Below are 14,022 nucleotides of genomic sequence, written 5' to 3' on the forward strand. Positions count from 1 at the left end.
GGGAAGGGGGTCATGGAGGAGGAGAAACGTGGGGGGGGGAGGTGATGGGGTTGCGAGGTTGGGGGTTGAAGAAAAGGGTGATGGTAGGGGTGAAGGAAGGGGTGATATTGTGGATAGGGTGAGGGAGAGAACGCTGGAGGAATTAGGGAAGTGGTGGGATGTGGAAGGGGCGATGGTCTGGTATGGGAAGGGATGATGGTGGGGTGAGGGAGGGGTAAATGGAGACGAAGAATGGGGTGATGGTGGGGAGGAAAGGGGTGATGGTGGGCTATAAGAGGGATGAGGTGGGGGTGATAGTGGAGATAAGAGACGGGATGATGAAGGTGATGTTGAGGTAATGGGGTGATGAAGGGGTGAGAAAGAAATTAATGCGGGAGCTAATAGAAGGGGTGTAGGTGGCTTGATGGATAGGTGAAAGGCGGGGCGATGGAGGAATGAGGGGAGGGTGATAGAGGGGGTGGGGGATGGGCGCCACTTCCCACAAAATATTTGTGCGCCGATGCTTGGAGTTATGACGTCATGTGTTTTTTCCGCCGTGAGTATCCGGAGGTGCGTCTCCCAGGGCACCCGGCCGCACGGTCTGTCTTGATCCATTCCCCTTACAGTCATCTGTCTGTCTTTCTCTCTGGCTGTTTCTTATTTATAAACATTCGCCGTTTGCCGGGTTAATAAGGTAGCGCCAGGAACCAGAGAAGAAAGGACTTCGTTCACATTCCTTCTCGCTGTTATGTGTAAGGCACTGAAACCACAGCCCGCTATGCACGTCCAGAACCACAGACTTAATATGCCCTGGTTTAGTTCACTAACAGCACGTCTTCCCCTGTATACCACATCGCTCCAATTCATTCTATCTCACCCACCCTCCTCTTACTACCACACCTCTGTCTTGCCCTATCATTTCTTTCTTGATTAACTCACCTCACACCGGCTATTGCCCTCAAACATTTAATTTCCATCGCATCCACCTCCTTCCGTATTTTGTCATGTAGGGCATATAACACCGTTGAGACTATCATACTGTCAAATATACTCATCATAAACCTCACATATTCCTCAACGCTCCTAGGGCCTTCGCCCGTCACCCATCCTATGGCTTCCTTGGCTCCATTAGCTGCTATATCCACTACCAAGGATCTAAAACTGCCTCACCATCCATATTAAAACACTTATGGTGACATCACAACCCCCTGCTGCAGGTCAACCTTCACCTGGATCAACTCACTCTCCTCTCTTCCTTACTCGCATACATGCCATACTCTTTTGACAGCCTCCTCACTGCTTCCGATAGCTTTCCTCCCGCGTCATATATTCGCCACACCTTCCACAAAGCATCTCTGTCAGCCCTATCATACGCTTTCTCGAGATCCATGAATGCCACAAACAAATCCTTCTGTTTCCCCTAAAGCAAACACATGATCCACACATCCCGTAACATTCTTGAAAACAGTTGTTGCTCCGCAGTCTGATGCTTCAAGCATGCCCCCATAATCTGTCTGTCTGTCTGTCTTACAGGTGGTCATTTCTGACTACACAGGCATGAACAGTACGTAGGCATCTTCATGGGGTACGTCGTGTAAGAGATTTTACCTCACGACGTGGGATATGTTTACCCATTCCATGGCCATTTTACTTACTGATTATGTAAGGGATTTTCCTGCGCCTCGCTGGCACTCGTGTGTTGGGACCTTCGTTACACAGAGCCGCCTTATCTCTCGCCACCTGTGTCTTATGGGCTTCTCGTATCTCAAGGTTGTGTAGTCATTACTTTAGTGTTGTTCCCTGGAACGCGTCGGTGGATGACAACATAATGCATTGCATCGCATCATAAAGGCATTGGGGCTTTGCATGGGCTGATTTACAGAGCGACAGCTGTTCAGGTCTCAGACAAGTCCTTTGTTGAGAATTTTAACAAGTTTATATCTTCGAAAAAGAGCCAATTAACTAGGTCGTTAAGAACACCGTCATTGTGTCTCCTCGTTCTCACAGACTTTGCACCGATCATGTTTACTAGTTACCACTTCAGGCTATATCATCTTGGATTTCAACTCTTTTTACGTCAAAAGATAAGGAATTGGATCTTAATGCTGTTACCAGATGGATGTGGGAGGATTGAAAGTTATTTGATACATTATGTATGTATACGATATATTCAGTGCTTACAAAAGGGCATACATAGCTTCACATACACGGTATATACATAACATACGTAAACTGGGTTATCTGACGCATCATGGAAGAAGGAAATCCCTTCAGAAGAGCGTCAGTCATACCTCTAAAATATGAGGCTGTTGTGGGGGAGCAACAAAAGGTCTCCCCGTCTGGGGTCGGTGGTGTGCTGGTGGTGGCGGGTGTCCAGCAGGCGTCACGGAAGTGTTGTGTGCTAGCGGAACATCTCAAAGAGGTAGCGCATGAGGCTGTGGCCGTCTGACGTGTAAAGCACAGGCACTCCAAGCTGTACAGTATCATCGGACGCAAAAGTGGAATAAGAAGCGCGTGAAGTCACAGTTCGCTTGATCAACCCGGAAGACCCAGTCACACAGTTCCTGGGTGTATGTTACTCCGTTGCTAGTTCACCCTGATTCTTCCCTGCACCTGGGGGTTAGACAGTCTGTGCTGCAGCTCTGAAGGGGACATAGAGTATCATGATCATAGAAGTGACGTGGGCTAAGCATATATACCTAATAAACACGGCAGACGATCCCCCTCAAAGCAACGGAGGAACGGGGAGTCCTTCAGAAAGGAACACAAGCTTGATTAAACCAGGATCTGTGTCAGGGTCAGGATACTCTTGTTGATGTTGCTTAGAGAACTGCTTGCATGCAGGAGGAGGAGGAGGAGAAATCTTCCAGTCGGAAACTATGCAAGCAACGGAAGCCGCCCCACAGCCTTCCTACGACTGAACCTATGATTATGTACACATTTCCTTCTCCCCAGACACACTGTTTGCGGTCATCACTAGACTGGCGAACACGTGATCATCCTCTTGTAATGGTATGCAGCTGAGAAACCACACGAGTGGATGATACAGCTGCTGCTGCTGCTGCAGCTTCGAAGGTACAGAGGCAGAGGATTAACATATTCTCCTCTTTCATTCCACGGGACAGCCACGTGACCTCACAAGCTGTGTTAAGCCTCGAGCTTTCTCGCAACAGTTGGGTTCGTCTGCTGCCACCATGATCCTGGGTGTAGGAGCCTGGCTGAAATCTGTCGGCTCACCTTCTTAATCTGCGTGACGCTTGTTGGTCCAGAGGTTCCTGCCTGCCGGTTATTGCTCCCTGTGTCTGGTGTAACTGTGGTGGTGGGGGCTGTGGTGTGGTGCTGGCCCAGAGTTACTGGCTAGGATCCTCTCCCTATCACTTCCTTCTTCCTAAGGGAAAGGCAACTGTTTTGTGTGTGTGTGTGTGTGTGTGTGTGTGTGTGTGTGTGTGTGTGTGTGTGTGTGTGTGTGTGCGTGTGTGGTAGTGGATATGCGTGAGTGTGCATACGTGCACATGCATATCCAAATGACGAGGCATCTCACTGGACGCGTCCTCTTCTATTATTTAGTGTGGTGTCAGGGAGGATGCTCTCCAGCGCCTGTCTCAACCCAGGTCTGACCTCAGGTTGATGCCGCACACTGAAGTCGCCACTGTACACTTGTGCTGAAGAACTGCGTATGGTCGAGGAGGAACTACACAGGACAAAAGCAGTTAACACTACCCCGCACTGAACAAAGTAAATGTCAATGTAAACAGGAATGAGGTCGCCAGAGCCTGCACATTAAGACGAAGGGGGTGGAGTGAAGGAATTGGGATCAGAGGGGAAAAAAAAAGAATTATGGATCGTTAGTGAAGAGTGTTGAAGTTCAAGACAAAAGATCTGAATACGAAAGAGGGAGATGCACCCGCAGGAGTTTAGTTCGGTTGAATCCCATTATATACCATCCTGCATGATATGGCTTGGCTGAGACATTACTGGCACTCGACCAACTTTGAGTGGATATAGCGAAGTGAGTAAAAATGAGTCAAGTGACAGGTGGGCTGAGAGTCCCAAAGTATCCAGCACATAGACACAGGACCAGCACAGGATGGGGTCAGGGCCCATACACAATGGACAGGAAAGTGATATTTGAGACACATTACAGAGGTAGTTTGAAGGGCCCCATTTACTCACTCCGTAGTGACACACACCCACATTAGACACTGGGTCTTGGATCCACGTACGTGGGGAGCAGATGAACACATGAGTCAGGTCACAGATTGTGAGGGTGAGGACCACTGGAAAACAGACTACCTACAACCGTAACATAACGTAGTTCTTGTTGCTTAACTACCATGGTCCTCGCTTTCTTTTCCTCCTGCTACTGTCATTGTCGACAAACAAGGAGCTTTGTGTGTTACAAGAACACTCAAGATGTTCAGTGGTGTTCAGGCAACAAGTTCTTCCTGATTACGTGGTACACACACACACACACACACACACACACACACACACACACACTTTCAAAGGATGGGGCCCCCACGAGTGTAAAACTCCCCTCCCAGTACAATGCAAATAGGTAATTCCTCAAACGCCTCGAAAATTTTTGAACTGGTTTAATTAATGAAGTCAACATTGGACGGTTCCTCGAAGTATCCAAAGATAAGAATAACCAGAGACTACAGCATGAAAAGAATAATGCAAAAAATAGATCTCTTAGCGTAAGAGTTGTGGACGAAGTTTAAGAGTTGCAGACGAGTGAAATATATGTGGATACTGACACCGTGAATGTGGACAGAGAACAGAAGGTTCGAATATTGTAGGATCGTACAGAAAGTTCAAAAGATGGAGCCTCACGAGTGAAGAACTCACCTCTCTGCACCGTGCAAGTAAGTGACTAGAAAACGACAGTAACACATAATTGTATAGTGCCAAGAAAATAAAGTAAAACAAAATTAGATTAATTCAGTGAAGGTAAATGGCAGTAGTAGTATGGTGTGTGTGTGTGTGTGTGTGTGTGTGTGTGTGTGTGTGTGTGTGTGTACACAACCGTAAAATGATGGTATTTATATACATAAGGTTATGAGTCGGGGCACACGTGCGTACAATTCTCTCTCTCCATAAAACACAAAAAGTCATCGCAATTAGTAATCACACACACACACACACACACACACACACACACACACACACACACACACACACACACACACACACACCAGTCTAAGCTAGTTTCCCCATATATCGACTTGCCTCGAGGGGAGGATGAACACCTGGTTTGGGTGTGGGCCGACTGCCGCAACCACCTCCTACGCAAGGGTCCCGAGTTCGATCCTGGCTGTTGGAGGTTAGTATGATACACACACACACACACACACACACACACACACACACATATATATATATATATATATATATATATATATATATATATATATATATATATATATATATATATATATATATATATATATATATATATATATATACATGTATGAATGTATGTATGTATGTATGTATGTATGTATGTATATGTATGTATGTATGTATCACTGAACACTCTAGGATTAGGGTAGCTGATACGTTATCACTAGCTTTTATCTTTTCACACAGTTGTGTAACAACCTTTCTTAATGTTATTATAACGCCTTGCGTAAGCTCGTCATGACGTTGTGGATGAAATAGCTCCTGACGGCCGGCATGACACCTGACACACTGCAATTATCACATCAAACAAATTGCATTTAATCTCATGTAACCTCGTCTGGCCGAGGGAGGTCAGGAATCGAGTAGGCAGACGACAATGACCCTCTCTCAACAGGATGTCCTCCCGCGCCAGACTCTTCCTCCAGTCAATGACACCTCGTGATCCTCCAGGGAGAGTTGTGGACATGCCCGCACAGTTAGCACTATCGACGTGGCTGAAGCGTTTTGCTTCATCTCTGGTTCAGCAGTAGATGTCCGAAAGCGAAAGAGTCCAAGGGTGCGCTGTGGGCAAGATCTTGGCAACACTACGGCCAACCAGCAAATGGGAGGTATAATGAGAACAAGGAAAGACCACAATAGCAATAAAGAAGGAAGATGAAAGAAATTTTGAAGGGAATATGGAAAACATGGCGGGAAGTAGTTCAAAAGCGTTTCTATAAATTCATCGGTGCTAAATTGTGGGTCACACGACGGCCATTGAAAGTAAGAGGTTCAGAGGAAGATTTGTAGTGGACGATGTAAAGACAAGCAAGAAGGTAAGAACGACAAGTTTAAAAGTGTCTTCGCAGTGGAAGACACAATAGTCCCAACTGCTGTGAGATTCAGTTGCTAGAAAAAGACGTAGGTTTACTGCTGAAGGTCCATGACCCATAAAAGGCTCATAATCCTGATGAACTTTCACCACATGTGCTGGGAAGACGTGCTGATACGCTTGAAAGACTGATATATTGTTCAGTATGTCGCCGATGGAGGATATAGTGCAAAGGGAATGGAAAAGGGCAGGTGTCATACCTCTTTTTAAGAAAGGAGACAGAGGAATTGCAGGGAGCTGCAGACCGGTCTCTCAAACGAGTGCTGTACGTAAAGCACAGGGAAAGACGATTAGATATTACATGGGTGACTACTTTTGGAGGAAGGAACTACCTAAGTGAGAGACAAAATGAGTTCAGGGAAAGGAGGGACTGTGAGTTTCACTTTAGATAACATACAAGGATGGATGTATTGTACGTCCCTGAATAGTCAGAGAGCATTTGACACTGTACACTAGTAAGAGTGTGATGAAAAACTGGATCTATAGGGAAGGGTGAGGGGAAGACTCCTTACGTGTGTAGAATATTCATACCATAGTGGAGGGGAACAAATGGACGCTTATAAGAAAAGACTTTTCGATATGGGTTGAGGTCATCACCAGTGGTGTGCCACAAGGTTCTATCCAAGGACCATTGCTATTCTTGACCAGTATAACTTTCTAGACATTACGGACATGATTTACATATGATAGTTACATTTAGTGGAATACTTGGTGAACAACATGTGTTTGTTGTTGACTGCTCTTCCATTCTGGCAGATAAAGATTTAACTTAGTTATTTTTTTGTGGATATGACTGATGTGGTTCAGCATTATTTTTATTCCTTTCTTCTACTCTACTTCTTACTATTATTTATCAGTTATCACTTTTCTGCTCTCTCTTCCTTCTCCCCACTGCTATGTTTTCTTTTCTCTCTCATCCTTCAGTTTATTTGTCTTCTTGACTTCGTAAATTTTCTTTTTTATTCACTCCCATCTTTTCCTTTCGTTATGTCTGCATCATAAATCGTGCCTCACATTTCCCATGACCTTCAACCGGACCCCTTGTTCTTTTATCACAGTCTCCTCTTCTTCTTTTGTCCTCTCTCCCCACCCCCCAGCTTTTTTCCCCCCCCCACACCTTCAGCCATAACTTTCCCGTCAGCGTTGGCAAGAGCCCGGTGGTTTTCTCCCCCACCGCTGCTGCCTCCTGAAGGTGGTGTCCTTGAAGCCCATTTGTGTGTGTGTGTGTATGTGTGTGTGTGTGTGTGTGTGTGTGTGTGTGTGTGTGTGTGTGTGTGTATGTGTGTGTGTGTGTGTGTGTGTGTGTGTGTGTGTGTGTGTGTTAGAGTGTTCTTGTGGTACTGGAGCCCACATGTCAAGACTCGGTTGGGTCAGTGATAGCATTTTGAATTTATTGTGTGGACACTGTGCAAGGTGACACTTCGGAGGTGCCAGACGGACGGAGCTTGATAACAGACAGACATACGGACGAAGGTCGCCAGCGAACGGACGAAGGTGTAGCGAACGAATGCAAGAACACAGGTGGCGGACGGACGGATGTAGGTGTCGACGCGGTGGACGAATGTGATCCCGACGCACGTCCTGACGGCTACATAACGGTGCCTGTGTTGAGACCAGGATGAGTACCAGAGTTGAGAACGCTTCTCCGTTGCGTTGACGGGGCTCAAGGTGTTCCCTCGGGGGCTCCTGACCTGTGGTATGATTTCAATCCACTTAGGAAGACCCGGCAGAGAAGAGGCCATCCTTCAGTACCGTCCCTCGTCGATGGACTCTCTTGAACTAACTCTTTGCTTTCTCTATCTCTTCTCTCTTCCCGTCGTGTGACTCTCATCAAGACTTGATCTCCTTCTATCATTGTATTACCCCTGGCTTCCTCTGGGTGTTCTCCATCTCTTCTTCCATCTCGATTGTCCTCTCTCCTTCTTCTATGACTTCTATATTACCCTTGTGCCCCCATCCATCCACCGTCCCTTCATCCATCACTCCCTCATCAACCTCTGTCCTTCAACTTCATCCCTCCCACATTCCTCCCTTCTAACCCTCCCTCCATCACTCCAGCATTCTCCTCCATCCCTCCTCCCTCCATCAAATCCTGCATGCTCCCTCGCCCATTTCCCCTCATTATTCCATCTCAATCCTCTCCACCGAGATTGGCCCGGATCAACCCATCGTACCTAGGAGGGAGAGAGGGAGGGAAGGAGGGATGGCGGATGGTGGGTGGGTGGGAGGGGTAAGGAGGAGAGGTCAGCAGCCCTCTCCCCAGTGCCACCATTACATAACGTCACCAGCACCAGCTCTGACCTCTGTGACTTGCCAGACGACAGACAGTCTCTCCTGTGTGCCAGGGTTGTGGCCTTCCTGGGGTGCAGGTGGCAAGGTTGTAGTGAAGATTCTCTCTCTCTCTCTCTCTCTCTCTCTCTCTCTCTCTCTCTCTCTCTCTCTCTCTCTCTCTCTCTCTCTCTCTCTCTCTCTCTCTCTCTCTCTCTTAGTATGTGTGTGTGTGTGTGTGTGTGTGTGTGTGTGTTTAATTTGCAGTGAAATGCCCACTTAAATGTAAATGAAGCAGTTACTCCCAACTGTGACAGAGTAATTACCTAATTAAAGTCTAGAGGGTTTGGATTCCCCATAGCACTGACACAGACCATGGTGTCAGTGGCAGCCATGTGGGCCATGAGTCACCTTGTGGTCGGTGACCCCGTGAGAGGGGGTAGGGGGGGGGGGACGTTCCCATTAGAGGTCTCCTAGTCAACGACTGATGGCAGGTGTTGTACCAACTCACATGTCGTGGCAACGACTGGTGGCAGGTGTTGTACCAGATCGTGGCCACGACTGATGGCAGGTGTCGTACCTGGTCACACATCGTGGCAACGATTGGTGGCAGGTGTCGTACCACTTCACAACCCGTGGTTACGACCGATTGGTGGCAAGTGGTGGTACTATCTTATAATCAGGTTCGGGTGGTAGGATGGTCCGCTTGGGTCACGACCTGGTGGCAAGTGGTTCGACGTCACAGGTCGTCGCTGTAATCACCTCTCTTGTCACCCAGGAAGCCATGCATCACAACCATTCCATTACCAGCTTCGTCTGGTGACCCCCACAGAGAACCATTCACACGTGTGATGAACTGTGTCTATTCCTGACAAGTCCTGTGTATGTGTAGACGCAGACACAGCACACAGGAAGTGATAATGGGCCTCAGATGACAACACACACCCTTCTCTCACATACAACATAGATGTGTAGGAATTTATTGTACCGCTTCGTGTTCCCTCCAGACTTCGTCAGATCTTCGTGTCATGAATGTCCTCAGATGGTCTTCCAACGGAGTGCATTTCATGGTATATCTGGAGATCTGATTCTCCTCTATAAACGCCTCGGCCAAGGAAGGAGAATGCTATATCTATAGGTCATCTGTCTTTGTGTCTGTCAGTCTGTATATGTTTGTCAGGCCGTCTCCTCATCCGTCTACCAGCTCTCCTCCCTTCATCCCTACTGCCAACGTCTCATCCGTCAGTCACTCCTCCTCCTCCTCCTACTCCTCTCACGTCTTCGTTCCCCGTCCAGGTGTTCGTGCATTTCTTCTCTCCCTCCCTCCTCCTCCTTTCCTTCCTTCCCTCCATCCCCCACCTCCTGTCCCTCATTATCTGCCTCTCTCTTTCTGTCTCATTGTCCATCTCTCCCTTAAACTCCTCCTTCCCAGTCTTTCCGTCCATCCACCTCTTCCTCAGCGGTATTAGTTCAGCATTTGTACATTGTATGATGCACGTAGCTTCAACAGCATCTCGAACGAGTCCCACAACCAGCAACGCTTGCTAGTGTATCTCCATTTCGATCTTTTTATCCGTTTTTTACCCTTGTAACCCTTGTACACCGGAGGATGACACCGTCGCACCCTCTGCCTCCTGGTAATTGCTCCCCCTGGCTCGCGTGGGATGTTCCTCCTCACCCCTGAGGAAAATATTATGCTTGTGAGCGTGTCGGTGCGTCCTGCTCGGGCCTTTGACGCCGTTGCGTCCGCCCACGACTGTTATGTCCTCAGTATAAACGTCCATGATGGATGATCACCAGACTTGTTACGTAGACCCTCTGTGCATACTGGTTGCTGGCTATTGATCCGGAGGGGGTGGTGTGTGGGGGGGGGTGTCAAAATATCAGAGGTCAATGATCGAGGTCACAGGATCTGCACAATGTCCTCACCGCCAAGTGACAGATGACTGGCATCAGGGAAGGTGACCTGACGAGTACTTCACACACACACACACACACACACACACACACGCACACGCACACACACACACACACACAGGCTCTTGTGGTTAAGCGAAGCTGCTGTTGCTGTCGTGAAAAGTCTTGCGGTGTTGTTGAGAGGACAGAGAGACCAAAGGTTTTGGTGGCACAAGACGCGGCACACTAATCCCACGAAGCTAAGTCGAGGCTTATAGACAATACTAGTGTCCATGGCTTAGACGTGAAGGTCATAGGTGAGGCTGGCAGTAGACATTCGCTGCAGAGGCTCAGAAGTGGAATCCTTGTGGAAACATTGAGTTGGAGACGAAGAATCTAAACTTGAAATATGGCTTTTCTATTGACTCTTGAGGGTCACTGATCTAGGGTTAAAAGAACAGAACTTAGAGTATCAAACATCAGGGTTACGGAAGGATTTATTTTCGAAGATTTCCTCAGTGTAACTCGAAGTTAAAAGTAATGGAGTAAAAAGGTCAAAAGGTCTTCTGCGAGTGGTAGAAAGTTTTCGTTGATTTCACCAAGTCAAAGGTCGTGTTCGTCCATCCTCACCCTGCACATAGAGACCCCTGGCGGCGGTGAAAAGATCCCAGTAACTCCAGGCTAGAATCTTTTCCAGTGGCGCGCGCACACACACACACACACACACACACACACACACACACACACACACACACAAATCTTGGGACTCATCATAGCAGCGACAAGAGAGAGTGATGAACAGTGATTAGTTATACAGTGAGGCAGATGTATGATATATGATGTCTTCGAGTTAATGAGAGAAATGTGCAATTCATTCCTCAGATTTTTTTCCCCCTTTCACATTCAGAACACAAAACAAGAAGTCTGCAGGTTATTCTATCATATAGGACCACAGCTTCTTACATATATGTTTATATATACCGTAACGTATTCCCTGGCCGCCCTGGGTCGACCGCACTGGTGCGGATCCTTGTTGCCGCAGTCGGTCCATAGTCAACCCCAGCTATTCAACCACCCTGAGGAGTTGGTCAATAAGATGGGTACCTGGCTCAGGCTAGGGTATATATATAGCGTTAATGAGACGGCCTTGTTTAGGGCCTCAGTTGCCAGTGCCGTCTCAGCCAACAATATCAATATATATATATATATATATATATATATATATATATATATATATATATATATATATATATATATATATATTTTCTATGATGTTCTGACAAAAATTTGCTTACTTAATGATGTGATCTAAAGGAAATATTTTTGACTTCTTTCTCGTCTGTACACATGTACCTTTCGTCAAAAGGCCACGTCTAAGTCATTATAAAGATATAGTGAGATTGCTTGGCTCGTGAGTGCAGCCGATATCACACAAGAACAGCTAAGCCATGATAACGAGCAACGTCTTACTGGGCTAATGTTCTCATAAATGATATCAGTATCGTCGACGGCCACGTGTCTGCAGCTATGCGGGAGTGATACCGGAAAAAAAAAAAGAATATGAAAGTAGATAGATAGATATATAGATAGATAGATAGATTAGCAAGAGATTCAGGTATATGAAAACGTGTATCTTTGAAAATATATAACAGCAGGGGAGACGTGCAGAGAGGTGAAGCAATAGACTTCAGGAAGAAGGGGTGAGGCAGCAGGGGTGAGGCAGCAGGAGTGAGGCAGCAGAGGGGAGGCAGTAGTGGTAAGACAGCAGGGAGTAGAGAGCAGGGGTGAGGCAGCAGAGGGGAGGCAGTAGCGGTAAGACAGCAGGGAGTAGAGAGCAGGGGTGAGGCAGTAGTGGTGAGGCAGCAGGGGTGAGGCAGTAGTGGTGAGGCAGCATGGGTGAGGCAGTATTGGTGAGGCAGTTGGGGTGAGGCAGCAGGGGTGGGGCAGCAGGGGTGAGGCAGCAGGGGAGTACATGGTAGGTCAGATAACAGGAGACCAGGAGGCACATGTCGAGACTATCCAAGTTGTAAACTAAACTGTGGCAGAAACAAGGCGGTAAAGCGTAAGACTCCTTCCCATCCACATCTCCCTCCAGCTTATCTACCGGCAGGAGAGGGAGGAGGGGGTAGAGTATGGGAAACAGCATGTCGTTTGGTAGGAATTTTATAGTGGAAAAAATTTCACGAGACAAAGTTCCCTTCCGGGTTAACAGCCAGGTGCCCTGGGTCTGGACGCAGAGAGAAGGAACTTCTGGCTATATCTCACCTCATGAGCCAGGATTCCTATCTGATCATAGATGCAGCTGAAGGATTGGCATAGCCTTGTATATGGAGGTACTGACTGGCTGTGCATTATGTACGTACACCAGGAGGCAGCTTACTCTCACGAGGGAAAGTATTGGATGCTTGAAGTTTTTTCTTTCCCCCACATCTTCTCTGCTGTGTTCACCACGTCTGAAGATCGTAGTCCAGTTTACATCACCTGAGTCTCGATGGCACCCTGATAAATGGCCATCATCTTCATGTTTTCTTTGACATTGGGACGTCAGTTTACAGTGAATCATGTGATATTAGGATCGCTGTTTCCTAGATTTCCACCGACCTCATAAGTGTACTTATTAGATCCATGTTTGTGGACATCACTAGATATATAATATTACTTCCTCTCGTTAAGTCTCATATTATTTAAGAGAGAAAACCAGTCCTTATTTAGATCACTTAGTCTGTCTCCCACATTGTCGTCACCCGTCTTTTAGATCCAAGTGTGTATTAGGGATTTTTGACATATCCTACAATTATTGCTTGTCTGTTCTTTACTGGGGATTTGATTTCCCTCTAAAAATCTTTATCGTTCTCTGCATATTGGTTGAAGGGTTTCTACACTACATCGAAATTAATTCTGGACGTTTGATTAATTGATTTATTATACGATTCAATGTACATATCGGTATATGATTTTCTAACCGTGTTTACCGTGGGATTGTTGAAGTCTGTCTTTAGAGGAATCATTATACACTACAATCACGAAACTTCTCCAATATTTTTTCGTGTACTTTATTAAGATTTCTTTTATTGTTATGATATCTGGCTTTTCTGACAGCTCGTGATGTTGGTTCGTGGTATCTTAGGTTAATGCCTCTGACGCTGGTGTTAAATAACGTAATGTTCCGCTCTGAAAAACTGAAAGGCAAGATGAGTGTTTCTCAATCCTTTGAGGTCAGGCGGCCAGTAAGCAGTTTATTTGGGGAAATTGAGTAACCCAGAAAATGTGCCACACCTGACTTGACTGAAATCTGACTTCCTGGGTTGGGATGACCTGCCCCCACCCTACACACACCTGGCAAACACCTGATTAATCTGATCATTTACTAATATCCCATCTAGTCTTGCACCACCACTAGTGTATGAATGAAGACCAGCTTTGGCAGACAGGCTCCTACATCCATCGAAACGATCCCATGGATCTATGCAGTTGACCCCCCTCAGCCCTGCAGATGGGCTGAAGTCTATCGCGAATGCTTAGCAGGAAACCACCTTCGTTCTGTTCTCTTTGGACTTTCCCCATACGTGTCCTATGCTCCTCAAGGATTCCTGCCGATCTCT

At 46.8% G+C, this 14,022-nt stretch overlaps 1 protein-coding gene across 2 annotated transcripts in view; it reads left to right on the forward strand.

Moving 5' to 3' along the window:
- Positions 1 to 14,022, forward strand: part of LOC139766676 (uncharacterized) — a 542,423-nt gene that overhangs the window by 49,685 nt on the left and 478,716 nt on the right. The window lies entirely within an intron of this gene.

The sequence above is a fragment of the Panulirus ornatus genome, chromosome 58, assembly GCF_036320965.1.
Source record: "Panulirus ornatus isolate Po-2019 chromosome 58, ASM3632096v1, whole genome shotgun sequence".
Classification (NCBI taxonomy): Eukaryota; Metazoa; Arthropoda; class Malacostraca; order Decapoda; family Palinuridae; genus Panulirus; species Panulirus ornatus.